We start from the raw sequence: 15,007 nt of genomic DNA, 5'->3' as shown, positions 1-15,007 counted from the left end.
TAAATTTGACCATAAATTTATATAAATATCTTATCTAAGTTACCAATTTTTATAACAAAGAAATCAGATTTTGTCAAATATATATGTAATAATATATATTTAAATAAGTTTCTCAATTTAATAAAATAATAATAACTTTATACCAATAAATCAAATTTTTTGTGGTTTAGCAATCCTGTTTTTTTATTATATATCGTAAACAAAAATATTATACCATATAATTTACTTTATATTTTTCTAACAATAATTTAGTCAAAACTCTTATTTCTTATACAAAATAATTTTGTTTACGAAAATTTTATACCAAAACTATAACATTCGTTTGAGCCACCTTATTTTTAAAGGCAACTAAATTTAAAACAAATCAAAAATTTAATATTCTTATATTTTCACTTCACTTTTGAAAAAAAAATATATCACATATTGTTACAAAATATTTTAAAAAAAAATATTGTAGATATGCTATTTAAATCCACTAATTTTGTTAACTTTAATAGATTTCAAAACTCATTTAGAAGTTAGAATATTTCATACATTATATAATGCTATGTCATCTTACATTATATAGTTCCAAATATTTACGAAATCAAATTTAATAAAAACACTTACGAAAACCATTTGTAAGAAAGAAAATTATATATTTTACGTTAAATTGTTTTTTAATTAAAGGATTCAAAATAAAATTTGTTATTTAATATAAGCTTTAAAATTATTAAAAAACTTTGCAAATAATTAGCCAAAATGTACTAAGTAAATCTTTAGTCTCACGAGCTCAACAAATATAACTCTTATAAAATGCACACAAAACATAATGGGAGAGAGAAGGTATGGGCATCAAGTCTCCTGGTCGGGTACGAATCGGTCCTTTCAGGTCTAGGTTTTCGGATCCTAAACATTTGGACATAACTAGGTATTTAAAATCTTATGGTTCAAATTCGGGTCGATTCATGTGGGGTCCGGGTCCATGATTCAAATACCTATAAAATACCTATAATTTTTGGGTACGTAACTAGTATGAATTGGTTTGGGATTTTTAGGACTCGAAAAAGACATGAAATACCCAAAAACTCAAAAATACCGAAACACAAAAAATACCCGAAAACACAAACAAATACCTGAAAATATTCAAATTCCCAAAAAACACAAAATTCTACCATAAATCTGACATGAGGAACCGAAACTTCAAAAAATATTCATATTACTGAAAACACATTCGAATTACCGAATACATATCTGAAATACCCAAATATACTTAATATACACAAAATATTTCAGGTATTTGGGATACCCGATTTAGTGGTTGTGTGAATGTTATGGTGACGTTCTGGTCAAAAAAATGCATATCTCATGGGGGAGAAAAGCATGGTGTGGTATGGTGCACATCTCGTGGGGAGAAAAACACATTTAGTATGGAAGTTTCCAAGTGAGTAAATGTGGTTGTTGAACCAGAAGAGTGTTGTGATTGATCGGCACACAAAGCTAAAAGGGGGAGATTGAAGATGCAAGCATTAGCTTGTAGATGTCAATAGTCTGCCTTGAAGTACCTGCTGACGTAGTCGCTGAAGCAGATGACGTGTGAAGTGGTAGAGACCATGTGGAATCAAGAAGCTAAGTTGTATCGTGTAAACTTGGAGAGCAGGTGTTTATCTTAGAGAAAAGACAAGAGGAATCCCCAAATTTATGACTGATACACTAAAAATGGATCTTTGTCTACTGTCAAGTTAACAGTGTAGTTGTAATATCTTTAGATTCAATTCCAGAGGATCAGTTCACATTTTATCTTTATGGGATCAGAATTAAGCTAAAACAAAGTGGGGTGTTTTTAAAGAAGTCAATAACGTAAATAACAAGTAACAAGATGAAGTTGTTTTGAATTGATTTAAAGGCGCTAGTCTAGGGTTTCTTCATCAGGTATGGAAATCGCAAGCCAAGCAATTCTTCAAGTTCAGTTTATAACAAATCTAAACTCGGATCACTCAGGTTGAATCAACCCACTCTCGTGGTATTGATTCCTTTGCAAGTCGTTCTTGATGCCTAAACTCTCGTTTGGATCAAGACGCGCTAGCAAGCTTTAGAGATCAAGTCCGATATGTTCACAATACACCCTAATATCTACTCTCGCTGACTAGGGATGCAAAGCTCATTCAAATCATATCAAGTTATCAATTAACGGCTAGCTAAATTGATTAACCCTAATTTATGCACTAAGTGATCGGTTCAATGCAAGAAATAAGAACAGATATGAATGTAGACAATCTTAAGATGACTTGTTTATGCTTCAGCTCACGAATCCAAACCCTAGAACCCTAAACTAACTCGGCGACTACTCAGACATAACACAAGAACAGAGAAGCATGATTTCTGATAATAGAAATCAGTGGGTTCAGGGTAATCTTCTCTAGGAGATAGATGAGGCATTATCCCTTACAAGTAGCAATCGCCCAAAAATCAACGCTCTCTCAAGTATTTTCTTGCGTAAAAATTAAGGTAGGTCTAAAGTAATAAATAGGAGACTATATATATAGGAGTCACGGGCGACTATAGGGAAAAATAAGAAATCTAGGGCAAATCCCGAAATATTTGGAAACTTCCTTTTTTTATCTCTGCCGCTGGAGCAGACACTCAGGCTGCTCCGGTCGACTGTTCTGCGCGAAAGACTCCAATTCACACTCTTTTTCTCTTCTTTCCCTCCATCTCTCAAAAATGTCCATATTCATGGTTTCCTTGTAAAAATGGTTTGGAAACGTGGAGATTTCTACAAAGAGTCTGAGGGTCGTATGTATTCGACAGAGACACATAGACTGGTTTTACAGAGAGAGAAGTTTTTGGAAGTGTTCTTGGTCGTCTTGAAGCAGTCGTTGACGAATCAGGTGAGAGAGAGACAAGGTTGGGTAGATTAGGAATCCTTCAATAACGAGTGTTAATTAGGATGTTAACACTAGACGTGTAAAGCTAGATAAACAAGGTCTTGTAAGATTGTTTAAGGGTGATTTCTAATAATGCATATGTGTTTGATTGTACTCGCTTATCTCTTGATTTATCTTCTGCATTATTTAATTGTGGTTGCATCTTGCACTTACATGTTGAGTCTGGGCACAAGTGGCTGTAGCGCATAGTAGACAGTGCAAGATCCCGGGCCATAAGCCGACATTCACATAGGGGCTGAAGGGTGGGCATTGCATGTAGGCTAGAGGGACATGAGCGGATAGTGTGTCTAGAAGGCTAGGAAGTCTTGTTTGATGTCTGCTAAGTGATATTATCATATGAATTGTGTTTGCTATGTTATGTGGTTTGAGATGAGTTTCCGGATTCCTCAAACATGATCTCAATGTGTAATCCAAATTAAAAATCCATATTGCTTTCAGGTTTGTTTGAAGAGTTAATCATAAGAGTAAACTAGATACGGATCCGCGCTGTACGCGGATATTGTTCTCCCTAAATTTAATTTATATTTAGCGTTATATATTATATATATATATAATTTTTTTTTTTTTTTTTTTTTTTTTTTTTTTTTTTTTTTTGTCATATATATATATAATATATATATGTAATTGACATCTATATAATATAATTTATAAATATTTTGAATTGTGATGGTGTACTAAAATATGTCGTTCATGGTAGTGTTGTTTTTCTCTGTGCACAAATTTTCAATGCTGTACCTGATGTATTTTATTTTCTTTTAATTTTAGATGTTTTGTTGGTAATGCTATAGTTGACTATAGATGAGTAATATCGATTTATGAAACTATGTTAACAAATTAATATGAGGTCTTTCTAATTATTTTGGATGTACAGAGAAATAAAATATTTGGCCCAAACATTATATGGATTTAATTATAAGATAATAAGGATGGGTTAATAAATTCATTTATGGATCAAGCCCAATAATTAACAGAATACAATTTAATATATAAATATCTAATCTGTTTAGGCCCAAACGTGTAACAGAATTTAGTCCGGGAAAAAAACGTGTAAAGTGAACTACTTTTGTTTAACTAAAGATTTTTTTTGTCTGTGTAAAATTCGAGAACCTATCTTCTATTTTTTTTTCTATTTTCTCTCTGTTCTTCGATTACCTTCTAATGTTCTACCGAAATAATCTACGAATCAACTTTCTCACCAGGAATTTTTTTTTTATCAAGACAAAGATGAGGTTTAATCTATTGATCGGAGGAAAATCAAAGGTTATAATCTCTACCCTTATTCTTAAACTTAGACGGATATGAAACTTTAATATAATAGGGTTTGTTCATCTAATTGATTTTCTAGATATACAATTCCTGGTAGATCAGACGGTGAATTGAGAGATGGAGTATTAGAAAAGGTGTCACAGTTTTTTCAAACGACCAGAAGCAATATCAATCTGGGATATTTGCAACAACGATGTCATTTATCAAGTACATCGTTTTTAAGAAAAGATAAGTTTCTTGACCTTATTGAAACCTAAATTAATGTTGGTTTTCCAAAAATATCCAATCTGTTGTTCTTTGTACTGCCTTTTTGTATCAATTAAATTATATTTTTCTTGCTTGATCTTATTTTTCCTTTGTTGTCTGGTAACTGATATTTGTTTTGTTCAGTTAAAGCTAATATATGATAATATATATATATATATATATATATATATATATATATATATATATATAGGTAATTCCCAAGACATGATTAAAGAAAACAGTGGAAAACATAGCATTGGAACAACTCAAAAGAAAACAATTTCAGAGAACAAAGGTTAGTACTTTATCTAATGTACTTTATTGAGTAAGCGTGAACTAAAATCAGTAGACTCATTATAGGGATAGACGGGTTAGGATTGTACCAATACCTGGATTTAAATTTGAAACTGATTGGTGGTGAATAGAATATTATCTTGATCGTTGGTTGTTCTATGTATTGTTCAAATCTCTTATAGTTAAGTTTTATTTTGACTGGATTGGTATTGATCGGTAGACCTTTACACGAAAATATAGTTAGTTGATGATTGGTTTGACTTCAAACCTCTATTAGGAAGATAAAATTATCTGCAGTAGATTGTGTGTGCTAAATAGAATAACAAACTTGAATTTATTTAGTTGAAAAGTCGAAACAACTTTGAAAACTTGAAATCAAATGTATCTGAAGCAAAAATAAAACACAAAACACCAGTTGCACTCCGCTCACTGAAACAAACTCACTTTAAGACACGATCATTACTCCTCTCAGTTTTCAAGATTACTGAAAACTTCTTTGAAAACAACATTAGTAGTTTTGCTTTGCGGCTTACCCTCTTTATCAACAATCAGAATTTTCAAACCTTTCTTGGACGTAACCCTTGAAATAGCAACATAAAGCTGTCCATGAGAAAACACTCCTCTAGGAAGGAATAGTCCCACTTCAGACAGTGATTGTCCTTGACTTTTGTTGATGGTTATTGCAAAAGCCACAGCTAAAGGCAGTTGTCTTCTACGCATCTTGAAAAGAAGAAGTCTTTTATCTGTTGGAGTAATCAACAATTTAGGAATATAAATGACTTTACCAACCTTGGCACCTGTTATGATTCTAGCTTCCACCATGAAATCCATAAGTTCAGTGATTTGCAGTCTTGTTCCATTCATTAAACCCTCATTAGGATTAATGTTCCTAAGCAACATAACAGGACAACCAATCTTCAATCTTAGACTATGATTTGGTAGACCAGAAACTTTAATGCAGTCTTGTTCCATTCATTAAACCCTCATTAGGATTAATGTTCCTAAGCAACATAACAGGACAACCAATCTTCAATCTTAGACTATGATTTGGTAGACCATAAACTTTAATGCTATTTAGGAAGTCAGAACTGAGGGCATCATTATTGACCGAAGCAGTAACAGATGGATCTATACTGTCAGATGAGGTGTAAATCATTTCTTCACCTGATGGAAATAAACAAATTTCAAAAAGGAGTCAGTGTGTATGCAATATAATGAAAAAATATAATAAATAAAACAAATGTCTTACCATCAAGCTTAGATAACATATGATCATTAATCATATTAACATCCTCATTAGTTGGACATAAGATTGCTCTCTGTTGGAAAAACTTAGGATCTTTCATCCCTCTCAGTGAATCAATGTCTCCATAAATGGCAAGACTTATAGTCTCTAAAGGATCGTCAGGATCCATAATTAGAAATTCTTCTGGAATATCAATTAAAGCCTCCCCATCATTAGGCTCTGATACTCACCCGTCCCCAACAGCCAAAATCCACTCTGAAAATTCTTTTAGATCTTTGGCCTCTTCATCCGCTAGATGATTTGAACACAGTCTCACATTCTTTGTAAGTTTCAGAACCTTGCAATGTTCCCATAGATATGATGAGTTCATGGAAGCCAACACAATCTCAGCCCTACCACCTCCTGTAATCACATGAAGTACTTGTCGAAAATCACCTCCAAACACAATAACCTTTCCACCAAAAGGTTTTTATCATGATTCCCCATCAGATCATTTAAACTTCTATCTAAAGATTCAAAACAATGTCTGCTCATTATTGGTGCTTCATCCCAGATAATTAGAGACGCCTCTTTTATCAAATTAGCCTTATCTGATCCATGAGACAATGAACATGTAGTGAACTCATCTGGATTGATTGGTATGCTAAAACGGGAATGAGCAGTCCTACCACCTGGTAACAACAGAGAAGCCATCCCGCTAGATGCAGTATTAAGAACTATATCTCCCCTACACCTCAACGCAGATGAAAAAAGTTTCCAAAGAAAGGTTTTTCGTGTGCCACCAAAACCGTAAACAAAGAACATTCCGCCTCTATCTTCAACAACTGCAGTAATGATCTAATCGTAGATTTTTCTTTGTTCATCAGTCATCTTTAGAAAATCAATATCATGAGTGGCCTGCAATTCTTTCAGATCGTAATCTAGTTCATCCAAGATCAAAACATTTTCGATCGGTTTGGCATTGTCAGGAAGCTTTGGCATAGACTCATATAGTGAAAGTGAACTCCCATTCCTTTTCATAAGCTTCTCAATCTCTATAAGAGCATACAATTTCTTGTCATTGTCGCTCAGTGTAAGTCCTGAAAACATAGTACGAACACCACAAATTTAGTCACGCTCTACATCATATATACTTACAGATGGTAGTATTGTACCTTCGTTTTTTACAAAAGATTTAGCAAACTGAAAACATCATTCGCATGGTTAGAAGATGGTAGAATTGTACCTGGCCTATTAAAACGAAGTCTGCGATTATACTCGATATCTTCTGATAAGAGCTCCCACGTTTTTTGCCAAACAACCTCTGGTTGAGTCAGAGTGTCTGACAGAAGCATTAGAACAGATCACGAACAACGGCTGCAGAACTATCATAACTACGCCTCACTAAGTCATCTATATACTCCTGGTCATCATCCAGTATTCCCCGAGCATAACATGCTTCTTTGTACCCCTCATAAAGCACACCATTATAGGTTTTAATATCATCAAAGCTGGTAGGACCTTTGACATAGTTCAACAACACTCTTAAATAATAAGAGCTTTCCTGTTTACGTGGGGCATAGTTGATTCTTCCAACGCTGAATCCTTGTTTCCTTCTACTGAACTTCTTCTGACTCTTCGAATATGTATAATAGTTGGGAATCTGAATATATGTAAGAGTCCGAGCGAAAGCATCAACTTTATTCAGCTCAAACCAAGCCAAAAACATTGTATTTTCTAGGAGTTTACGACCAACAACGTCCTGAACTTTGTCCTTCCCCTTAAAGATAATGATTTGTTTCCCTGGTAGATGAAATGTAAGCTTCTCCACTGCTGTGGATCTATAATGTATTGGAAACTTAAAAATCCTCCACGATCCTTCAAAAGTGGAAACATATCTACAATAATCACAACAATATAAGTTAGAATATCAGAATGAAGTCATACTAAACTGCAAAATAATTTGGATAGATGCCTAAGTAAATATTCAACCTGCAATCAAAGAGATCCTTAATTTCATTCTTTTTAATCTCCACAGCAGTGGAGTTCGCTGCTTCTGAGCTTGCTGCTGCTGAGGTCGATGTAGCTGAGTTCGCTGCTGATGAGTTCGTTGGAGATGAGCCCGCTGCTGCTTGTGGCCCTGGTGGTTCGACTACCACAGTTACACGGTCAGCTCCTTTATTAATGTATTTAAATAAATATTTAATAGAACCAACTTAGTTGCACCACTCCACATTAATGTGTGCTCGATAACGAAGTGAGAGTTTCTTGTTATAAGGGATGACCCATCTGTTATCACATTTCAAACCATTCTTCTTAACATAACTGGTAGCTTGCTCACGTCTCCTATAAACCGGAAATCCATCTTTTTCACTCTAGTATTTTCAGCGAATGGTTTAGGAAACATTTTCGAACACTGACCATTTTCCATACATGGTGAATTCATATTAGCAGCTCCACACGGACCATGAATCATGGATTCCTTAACAACATCGTAAAGATCTGGATCAGTTGATTTATCTGGAATCTCGGCTGATATGATTCTATCAATGTCTTCTGTTTTTGGAAATTTGGAGGATGGATGCATAAAGAGCAGAATGTGAGCATGCGGCAAACCTCTCTTTTGAAACTCAACAGTATACATAGCTGCAAATAGGAAAAACAGTAAAAAAATACTATAAACAAACAAAGACAGTATATAAATTAATCTGAGATTCTTATATTCCTCCATGAGTAAAATGACAAATAACTAAGTGTTGAAAACAAACTTACCTGAAGCTGTCTTCCCCAAAATGTTCTTCTTTGTCAAATCATTCATCAATGAATCGAGTTTCATCTTAAAGATCCGACAACTAATATCCGGCCTGTCATCTGAATTCAAGCCTCTCTTTTTCAGAAATCTTGTAAGTTCAGGCCATTTTGGATTGCATGTGAAGGTGATGAAAAGGTCTGGAAAACCAAAATATCTACAGATGGCCATAGCGTCTAAATACATATTCTTCATGTATCTTGGACCCCCTGTGAAAGTAGCTGGTAGAACAAATTGCTGACCTTGTTGATTCATGTCTGAGTAGCCAGTATTTTCTGACTCCTTGATAGAGGCGTAACTATCCGAACGCAAACATGTCTGGTTAAGCTACAAATATCTCAATCTGTTGGATTCGATGGTAGTATAGGCATCAACTATGAATTGTTGAAACAACCTTCTTGAATAAAGCAGAACATGTGACTCATTTTCTCGCTCTTGCATCCGGAAAGCAAAAAACTGCCTCATACTGATAGTATCCTTTTTGAGCTTCTTTGAAGCTTCCGTGACACCCTTTTTAATACCAACCCTGAATCCATCTTCACCATACACAAATAGTAGAGGATACTGAAGTGCTAGATAGGAAATATGGATCTCATCAATCCTTGTAAGTCGACCAAACTTGTGTTGTATAACAATATCCCGCTTATCCATTCCTAGATTAAAATCTCCAGGAATCAATGCAGCAACCTCAGATGATGTTGGTGTATTATATGTACGACCATCTTTGTCACTTCTACTGACAATTCGCATATGGAAAGTCTGATCAGGATTCATTCGAAATCTCTCTTTAGCTGATCGAAACTGCGCGACATAGGGATTAACAACATTCAACATATTCATCATAGGCTGAATAATATCTTTCTTCAACCCTTCTATTGTACTCTCCGTCTGCGTATTTTTGCCACTTCTGAAAACATTCAGTGAATAACAATCGTTTAGTAAGTATACAAAAGACTTTTTCCTAAATGTAACATAACTTATTGACAAAACCATATTAGTTACCTCAGAGCATTAGATCTGTTTTGAACCTCGTTCTCTGTGTCAACAATGTAAAGCTGTCCAAACTTGGCATAGCCCCCTTCAGGTGGGGTTAAACTCCCCATGAGATGATAATTTTCACCATGAAGCACCAACATTTGTGGGCCTCGTTCCTTTTTAACAGATTTATCTACTTTTCCACCAAGAGAAGTGAATGAGAAACCATATTATATGATTTGGTATTCTTCTGAAAATGTTTACTAAGCTTATCATTTCCTGTGAGAAGCTTCATTAGAACTTCAGGGGGTTTCTTTAAAAATGGCAGCTGGACTTGACCTTGCATGCAACACAATGTAAATATAGGTTTTCTTCTATATTTGCTCTTATTTATGCGTTCGCCTAACCACATGATAGCTCCACAATTAACACAACTGTAAGATGGGTCACCTTCATCAACATAATCTGTTTCATAAGATTATTGTAGGTTAGAAACACACATTACATATTTAAGTAATAAAATGAGAAATTTTTACTAACCATCTTCTTTGGATGACACTGCTTTCGCTTTTGTCTTCACCTCAGATAAGGTTTTCTTAAATAAAGCTGCTAGAAGATTAACTCGTCCAGATTGATCTACTTTCTCTGGTTCTTGTACAGTAGATTGTTCATCATCTGAAATTTCAGTATCAGAACTGTCCTGACTACTGGATTCAACTTCTAGATCATCACATTCATCTATGGAGCCTAGAAAATCTGTAAAATATACCCACCAAATAAATTATAAGACGTTTGTATTTTCATAAGTTAAATGATAATACAAACTTCCATTCATTCTCTGGTTGAAAAAAAAATACCTATGTTCTCTAGTTCAGAATTTTTTGAAATTCCTGAATATATTGTGGTTTCTCTGGTGCGTCATTTTAATGTTTGTCTTTGTTGTGTTTTGACTTCCAAATATGACCTGACTCAAACATGATCCTCTTATTGTACTTGAGATGGCTGCATAGTAAATTGAATTATCAGAGGATACTATATAATGAAAAAACAAAAATTTAGCTATCATTGCAGTATTTGCTATCATCACTAAATTAAGATATTAAACATACCTTCATGTATTCGACTCTTTTTAGTTTGTTTAGAGTTGTCATTATTTTCTTTGTCAAAACAAATTACAGAAAAACATGTACGATATGAGTCGAATGATAAAACAACTTAGTACATAACTTAGTATCAATATAAAATATAAACACCTCGTTTGTTTGTAGGATTTGACACTGTTACTTGTGTTTGGAACCTTGATGAAACCTTTCTATTGGTAACATCATGCAATAATCTTGCAAAAACAGTACTCAAAGGGACATCTTTATTCTTTTTATGATCTATTCTCTGTTTAGACTGAGGTTTTGAACACAACCGATGACCATCAGCTCCAAGGGGAGGTTGATACTTTCTTTTCATCCTGTCCATTATAAGAGTAATGTTAGCCGAAATATTTTTTATAAAACATCATGTGGATTAAAATATAGTTGTCTAATCAAGTACATGTTTCCATTATGAAGAATAGTATCCCTACCTTTACAACAGTTGTGATAGGTATAAAATTGCTCAATGACTGAAAACAGTTTTGATAATAGCAAAAGTTTTTTTCTTTGGTTAGATTCACGACTCCTTTCTAATTCGTAGTATAGGCGGGACAATGAAAAAATTAAAATGAGAAATAATGAAGTTAAGATTCTTTACATGTTATATCTTGCTTAATATCTGTTTAGATCACAACAATATCTCCTATAAAATTAGTTTTAGATTATATCTTAACCGATTAGTTTAATGTGTTCCTTTGTTTAAAGTATAGATAGTTATTGTTTATAACAGCCTTTATAGGATCTATACTCACAACTTAATTTTTTTTTATAGGATGTATATGGATTTGACGATACAATTTTGGGAAAGGTTTACAAAAGGAAGTCGAACTACAGCTTATTACAAGTAAGAATATCCACTATGCGCAAGTTGTGAGTATAGAGTACATTTCCATATGCGAATAGATTTAGTTAAGTGCGATGGATAACTATAATTTAATAGAGCAGATTTACACTTTTTATTATTTGGTCGTTAACTTAGAGAAATAATATGAGTGTGATATTTATTCAAATTCCTCTTTATTGATAAAAACCAAACAATAAGACATTGAAATAAAACAGATAATAGAAAATTAAGGAAAACATATTTTTGAAACTAAAACCAAAACCAAATAAAAACACACGCAGCAACTCAGTTTACTCTCCACAATTCTTTTCCACCTTGATTATCTTCGAGCATTGTTTCTTAGAAGTAGAAGAAAGGTCATCAATCTCATTGTTTCCTTTTCGTTTTGATAGTGGAGTTGAAGACAAACATGTGGTGTCTTCACTCTCAATGCTGATCAAAGATACCTTCAAAATCACAGAATATATATTAAAAATCATTGACATAAATATGCTTAATACAATATCTACTTAATATGAATAACGAAGTTTTGGCCAACCTGTCCTGATGAACGGTCTGATAAAGCAATGTTGGTCAATGTATCCTCAGTATTCTCATCGTCAGACTGAGATATGATATCATTAGCAGACCATATCTTTCCAATGTTAAATATATTGGCTCCATAGTCAACATTGTCTTTGCTCACATACACACGAAACTTGAAAGCTTTACCAATAAGATCATTAATAGCATCAGGCAAGTCTTCAGGATCCTCAATCTAAAGATGAACAAATAATACATTAAAAACGACTGCATATATAAAATATATAACAATGAAATGAAAACTTTTACATACCTCTTCTAGAGAACCATCTAAAAGCACTTCTGCACTTACTCCCAAAATGGGTTCAACAATACTATCAAGAAGCAGGACTCTAGTTTCACCAGTGTCATCCTTTATAAGTAGATGTAGTTTAAACCTAAAAATTAAAAAGTTGTAAGTTATATAGATCGGATACATATGTAATCTATTAAGATTGAGAAACACACTTAGGAGAAACATTGGTTATGGACTGATGGCATCCATCACAACGCCACAGATGTTTCACAGGTACCACATCCCTTTTGGTAATGTTGGTCACCTTTTTGAAATGGCACTTAACACAACCAAAATAATACCAAGCCCAGTCTGTATCAATTGCAAAAATCGTGCCCTTACAATGCACTTTTCAGTCTACAAATATAACATATGTATTAGTTTGTACAAATGTGTTGATTAATACAGTATATACATGATATAAGAATAGAAAACTTACCTCAGTGGCCATTATGATATCAAGTATTGATCTCTCTGGATAAGTAGACCATTTATCAGGTTGGCGTTTGTTTCCTTGAGTTTTTGCAACCTCATGACTACCGGTAGTGAGAGCAAGGTCATTATTTGGTAACCTGGATAGTAATTAAACCTTTGAGACAGCACATTTATGTATTATTGTTATACAAATATTTAGTATGTGAAACAAACAAAACGTACACTTGTAGATAGTCTTGGACGTCAAACCCGGGTGGATTTATTTCAATTGTGGAAGAATCAAATGCATTTGTTATCTGAACTTGTCCTGCAATAAAAGATGAGAATTTATAAAAGAGATCAAAGTCGTATTAAAATATATATATTTGTTAAGTGTAGTAGATATCTTACCCTTGTAAACATTGATTTTGGTAAATCTCAGTAAACAGAGAAAGTTTTGATTCACTTGAGCAACTTTTTTGATTCACTTGAGCAACTTTGGATGTATATAACATTTGTTCAGCAAACCGACCCCAAAGACAACATGCTACTTGCTGATCTCTAATAACAGAAGAAAAAAGCAAACATTAAGAAACACACGCATTGATAATATATGAAATGTAAATTTGCAAAAGGTCATTCACAGCTTACTCTGTATCTGTTAAAGTGAGTTCAAGCTTCTTTGTTTCTTTACCACCTTGCATAGGCACAACTTGGATATCTCCAATATCAATTGCTTGACCAATAACATCTATAACCATATTATTAAAATTTTTGAAGATTAGGGATGTCTCAACCGAAGCATATAAGGTTATAAGGAAAACACTTATGAGTTACCAATTAAAAAATTTGAATCAAGACTTCCGTTCATGATTTCTTTGAAAGAGGTTAATGATAGAAATTTATCATCATTTTTCAGGGAGGAATTGGTGACGTTGGAGTTACTTATGATGGACATCTTGTACTTATGACTCGTCGCTCGATACTTTCCAGCAGTTGCAGACAGTAAGAAATTCTCAATGAACCTCCATTGTCCAACCTGAAGTTTTTTAACACGACCATAGAAGAGTCTCTTGCAGGTACAATGAATCTTAACACCCTACATTCACAGATAAAATATCAGTTTAGATATTAGCATTACAACCATTTAAAACCATTACTCGAGTTAACAAATAGAAAAACTAACTCTCTTATCTGCTAGTATGAACTGAAGAGAGTCTCCACCAGAATAAGATGAATGTTGTGTCCATGAATGAAGAACTTTCACTTCAACCTTCCATGTTGTTTTGAATGGTTTGACATCGTTCAACAAAGTGATCGGGTCCGAGGTAACCATAGACATATTAGTATAAGTTTTTTTCTATATTCGGGTGTAGAAAGTATTAGTTGATGGATGATTATTTATAGTGATGTACTAACGATTAGGTTTAATGTGTGTCTCGAAGATATTTTGATATCCACTTTAAAAAGAATCGATAGCATATTCTATTTTTCATAGTTTGTTGGAGTTGTTATATAAAGTTAAGATATGAAAGATCATCAATGTAGATGGGAAGTTGAGTAATAGGGAGGTCGGATTATAAGGAGGAAAATCTTGTTCAAGTTTAGATATCAACTTTTCAAATATAACCGAATAATTTAATAACGAAATCATATTAAGTTGTTATGGTTATTTATTGTGCACGTCAAGTTAGTATAGATTTGATCAAATCTGTTCTGAATAATATCTTTCTAATTTTCTTTTAGATAAGGATATTATTTACATGATCAAATACATGATTGATTTTTATGTTGTGCTAAGACCAATTGAAGTTAATTTCACTCACAATATTGTGTTCATAATGGCAGGTTTCTCTAAATATAACAGAAAAGAAGGTGATTTCAAAAACAATTTTGAATAGAAGCAAATATGATAAAACATATTCATGTTCTTTGTGTGATTATGATATTTGTAATTTTAAAGAATCATTCAACTTAGAGCCAAGTTATATCTATACGAAAGTGAG

The 15,007-nt window shown here is 33.4% G+C and overlaps 1 long non-coding RNA gene across 4 annotated transcripts; it reads left to right on the top strand.

Moving 5' to 3' along the window:
• The first annotated feature begins 3,671 nt into the window (after positions 1–3,671).
• LOC106400222 lies at positions 3,672–14,995 on the top strand. Of its 4 annotated transcripts, none has more exons than XR_007322894.1 (6): positions 3,672–4,187; positions 4,273–4,734; positions 7,997–8,126; positions 13,921–14,080; positions 14,203–14,329; positions 14,850–14,995. It is a non-coding gene; the product is annotated as an uncharacterized LOC106400222 (long non-coding RNA). The 4 variants fall into 4 exon arrangements; XR_007322892.1 differs by lacking the exon at positions 7,997–8,126 and adding an exon at positions 11,660–11,731 and having other exon boundaries at positions 3,676–4,187; positions 4,291–4,734; XR_007322891.1 differs by lacking the exon at positions 7,997–8,126 and adding an exon at positions 11,660–11,731 and having other exon boundaries at positions 3,679–4,187.
• The last annotated feature ends 12 nt before the right edge of the window (positions 14,996–15,007 follow it).

The sequence above is a fragment of the Brassica napus genome, chromosome C4, assembly GCF_020379485.1.
Source record: "Brassica napus cultivar Da-Ae chromosome C4, Da-Ae, whole genome shotgun sequence".
Lineage (NCBI taxonomy): Eukaryota > Viridiplantae > Streptophyta > Magnoliopsida > Brassicales > Brassicaceae > Brassica > Brassica napus.
The sequence above is the reverse complement of the archived record's forward strand: the minus strand, read 5'-3'. Positions and strand labels throughout refer to the sequence as shown.